This window comes from Apium graveolens, chromosome 4 (assembly GCF_009905375.1).
Source record: "Apium graveolens cultivar Ventura chromosome 4, ASM990537v1, whole genome shotgun sequence".
NCBI lineage: Eukaryota > Viridiplantae > Streptophyta > Magnoliopsida > Apiales > Apiaceae > Apium > Apium graveolens.
Window position 1 is genome coordinate 181,137,182 of NC_133650.1, and position 4,856 is coordinate 181,142,037.

General features: G+C 38.1%; 1 non-coding gene across 1 annotated transcript; it reads right to left on the bottom strand.

The window, feature by feature from the left end:
* Positions 1-3,581: 3,581 nt before the first annotated feature.
* Positions 3,582-3,688, bottom strand: LOC141723150 (small nucleolar RNA R71). The gene has a single exon (XR_012576139.1). It is a non-coding gene; the product is annotated as a small nucleolar RNA R71 (small nucleolar RNA).
* Between the last annotated feature and the right edge of the window lie 1,168 nt (positions 3,689-4,856).

The following is a 4,856-nucleotide window of genomic DNA, read 5'->3' on the forward strand; positions in this document are numbered from 1 at the left end:
TGCTTGAGCAGATCAAAATATTTCTTCTTGTAATCTACTTGGTCAAATTTCTTCTTTTCAGAGGTTGGCTTTCTGCACTCACTTGCAAAGTGTCCACTTATACCACAATTGAAACACTTGAACTTTGATTTGTCCACCATGTTCTTATGAGGTTTAGTGGCTCTAGTGTTTTTCTTAAACTTCATCTTTGCAAATCTCCTGGACAGAAATGCAAGATGCTCATCAACACTATCAGAGTCATCTTGACTGGAGTTGTCTTCATTCTCAGCAACTTGCTCTTTTCCTTTGCTTGATTCCTGATATCTTGTACCATCTTTAGAGTTTGATGTAGATCTCACAGTTTCTTGTCTGCATTCCCTCTCATTTTCAGCTACCAATGCAACTGAACTTCCTTTCTTTCTCCCCTTCTCCAATACCTCATCCTGTTCCAACTCTAGTTCATAAGTCTTCAAGATTCCATATAATCTTTCAAGAGTGAAGTCCTTATAATCCTGAGAGTTTCTTAAGGAGACAGTCATGGGTTTCCATTCCTTTGGCAAGGATCTTAAGAATTTAAGATTTGAATCCTTCACCTGGTACACTCTACCATACAGCTTCAATCCATTCAACAGCTTTTGGAATCTGTTAAATGTGTCATTTAAAGATTCATTTTCTTCAAAATGAAAATACTCATACTGTTGAATGAGAAGCTGCATCTTGTTCTCTTTTACTTGTTCTGTACCTTCACACAGCAGCTGAACTGTGTCCCAAACCTCTTTGGCAGTTGAGCAATTTATCACATTATCAAACATATCCTTGTCAAGACGATTAAACAAAATGTTCGTAGCCTTCTTATCCTTGTGGACTTCTTCTGTGTCTTCCATTGTCCATTCTGCTCTAGGTTTTGGAATGGATTGACCAACAGCAATTGTGGCCGTAGCAACTGTGGCTACTTTGTGGGGAATGTGAGGACCATTCTCAATACAGTTTACATAACCTTCATCTTGGGAGAGTAGATGAAGGTGCATTTTCACCTTCCAGTGGTGATAACTGTCTCTATCAAGAACTGGGATTTTTACTCCAATATCCTTCTTACTCATCTTTGTTAGATTCCAAGATCTTTAAACTCTTTGTTTGTCAAGAGCCTGCTCTGATACCAATTGTTATTTCTAGAGAACTAACAATGAGATTTACAGAAGGGGGGTTGAATGTAAATCTCAAAACTTTTTCAAGTTTTGAGCAGTTTATAAAGACTGTGTGTTCAAGATGAACAAGTGTGTGAATTGCTTTAAGCTGATACAGACAGATATATATTCAAACACAAATGTAAAGAACACAATAAACCTTTAAAAACTTTTCTGGTGGATTTGTTGTTCCACCAGAGATGGTATTTCAGAAATTCTGTGATCTAAGAATTTGATCACAGCTGCATCCTAGTACAAACTAGATAATTTTTCTCTCAAGATTTTTCTAAACAGCTCTGGAAAAATTCTTATCTAATTACTAGCTACTACTTGGTTTATATATTACCAAGTTTACAAGTGAAGACAAGGATATAATAAAATAATAAAGTAAGATCTCCACTTGTTTCTTCTCCAGTTCACTCCAGTACTTTGTTGACTTAATGTCTCTTTATACTAGAGTAGAACGGCTGCTTTTTCTGATGTTCCTGAAATTAGGCTGCCACATTTCAGTTATCTCTGTTCACCCACGTGCCTCTGTTTGTAGGTACAACTACCACTTATCAACGGTTAATCAACAGAACATCCGTTGAAGCTTTCATCCGTTGATGCACTCATCCGTTGAAGGATGTTATCCGTTGAAGCTTTAGAGACATCCGTTGAAGCTTAGCTTCTCATCCGTTGAAGGTCTTTAAGTCATCCGTTGATACCACTTCATTTATACAAAATTACAAGGCATGAAATATTTACAATTGGCCTTCCTATCTGCATATCTTCTAGTAGTCAACATGACTCATAGTTTCTCTCAACTTCTAAGAATTACATCTTAAATACAGAGACTGAAATATGCTACAACACTAGACTTATTTCTAAGTAAAGCTACACCATCAACGGATAGCCAAAGTGGTCTTATCCGTTGAGGCTACAGACACTGAATTTCTACTTAAGTGTTTTGTTAAACATATCATCAAACTAATGCACATATATTCCTAACACTAATCATTATCGTGGGGTTCTAACGGATTTATTTATGGATTTCTTTAGTTAATTCGTTTTGATGCCTTAGTGTGCGGTGATTGTATGATAACCTAGTATTGGTTGTGCTTATTCATCTTATGAGCGTCATGAACTTATTAGATAGTGTGTTAATCATTAATGAAGCGAAAGTGAATTTAAGGGTTTATAACTTGTCATGCTAGCATAGGTTCATGTATTTGATATGCATGATTCGTATGTAATTTTAACCATCCTACTTTCCCTATGTAATCACGATAGATAACTTGTGCATTAAACCATTATGTTGTCAAATTCTATAGACATATAGGGTCTCAATATAATTGGTGTCTATTCAGCTTCTATCTCTTTTGTGGATGTCTGGTAGTATGGTATTCCTACAAGGAAAGTTGGCGTTTATCAGTTTCGTGTCATCTGATTTGTGTCATCGCCATTGCATGCTAAGGTTAAAGAACAAAAAGGCTATTGAATGAAGTATTTAGTGAAGTTAGAATCTCATATTTGTGTCATATATTATTCAAATCTCTTTAATCTCTTAATTTATGTTCTTTAGTATAATCTCTTAGTTAATTGTAGTTATAAACAACCTCAATTTGTTATTCGTCTTAGCATTGGATAATAACCATACCAGTGTTGCATAGATACATTGATTGAAATTAACCTAAACCAGTCCCTGTGGGAATGAACTATAATTTATTCTGTATTACTTGTGATCGTGTATACTTGCATGAGTATTAGCACATGTTCTAGCCCTAACAAGTTTTTGACGTCGCTTCCGGGGAATTCGGTGTTAATTTTTAGTTTATGTGTTTGTCATCATTGGTCGTTAAAGTTCAGTGACTCGGACATTGTTACCTACTTAATTCCTTTTTGTGTTTAAGGTACTCTAGCGAGCGTGTATGCATACGCGTTCTCGGTCTCGTAAGATAACACTGGATCAAGCTGAGGAAGAAGTTGTAGAGTAGGAAAAAGTTAAAGAAGAGATCTTAGTTGAGAAAGAAGAAGAGGTTCTTATTGCAATGGGAGAACCGGAATCAAATCCAAAGGCTTTGATGGACTACTCTCAACCGAAGATCAATGATATTCAGTCTAACATTGTTCGACCAGCCATCTCGGCTAATACCTTTGAGATCAAGTCGAGCACGATTCAGATGATACAGAACTCAGTTCAGTTTGGGGTTCTCGACAGATGACCCCAACATGCACATCAGAGATTTCATCGAGATATGCAACACTTTCAAGTTTAATGGAGTTTCTGAAGATGTTATTAAGTTGGGACTTTTCCCATTCTCTCTGCGGGATAAAGCTAAGTGATGGTTGTATTCTCTACCACCAGGGTCTATCACCAAATGGGAGGATCTTGCTCAGAAATTTTTAACTAAATTATATCCTATGGCGAAGACTGCTGCAATCAGAAACACACTTACTCAATTTGCTCAGCAATCTGGAGAATCTTTATGTGAGGCTTGGGACCGTTATAAGGAGATGCTTAGGAAGTGCCTTCATCATGAGATGCCTGACTGGATGATCATTAACTATTTCTATAATGGATTGGGTGCTACTTCTAGACCCATGATTGATGCAGCATCAGGAGGAGCCTTATGGGCTAAAAGCTACGATGAAGCTTATGAATTGATTGAACTGATGGATGTAAATGAATACCAGAATCCTACTTAGAGACTATCTCAGGGCCAAGTAGCAGGAATTCTGGAGTTAGATACAGCTACTGCTATAGCTGCTCAGCTTAAGGCTTTGACGATGAAGGTGGCTTATTTGGCTAATTATGGAGTTAATCAGATCACTAGTGTCTGTGAGCTTTGTGTTGGTGCCCATGAAACGGAGCAGTGTGTTATTTCTAATGAATCGGCTCATTTCGTGAGCAACTTCCAGAGGTCTCAGCAACCTGTGCTATCCACCTATCATCCTAACAACCGCAATCATCCTAACTTTAGCTGGAGCAATACTCAGAATGCGGTTCAGCAGCCTTATCAGCGGTATCCAGCAAAGCAGTACAACCCTCCTGGTTTTCAGCAACCGCAATATGCACCAAGGAAACAACTCTAGTTGTAACAGTCTAATGAAAAATCTGAATTGGAGGAGTTGAGGCTCATGTGCAAGAGCCAAGCGGTTTCTATCAAGAACTTGGAAAATCAAATTGGAAAAATTGCCAATGCTTTGCTAAATCATCAACCTGGTACACTCCCTAGTGATACTAAAGTGTCGGGAAAGAGGGAAGCTAAGGAGCAGGTAAAGGCAATTACATTGAGGTCTAGGAAGGTTGCGAATCCCGAACACTCTCAAGTTTTGGATGAAGAAGCTGTGGTTGAAGAAGAAGTGCAGAAGGAAGCTGAAGTGGAACCAAGGAAGACTACTGTTGAACACACTCCTCCTGAGGATAATACAGGGGATAAATAGATCTATCCTCCACCACCCTTTCCTAAAAGGCTGCAGAATAAAAAGTTGGATAAGCAGTTTGAGAAGTTTCTGGAGGTGTTGAAGAAACTTCATATCAACATACCTTTCGCTGAAGCTCTTGAACAGATGCCTAGTTATGCGAAGTTTATGAAAGGTATACTTTCTTGGAAAGTGAAGCTTGATGACTTAGAGACAGTTGCTCTCACGGAGGAGTGCAATGTTGTACTACAACAGAAGTTGCCTCCGAAGCTTAAGGATCCTGGAAGC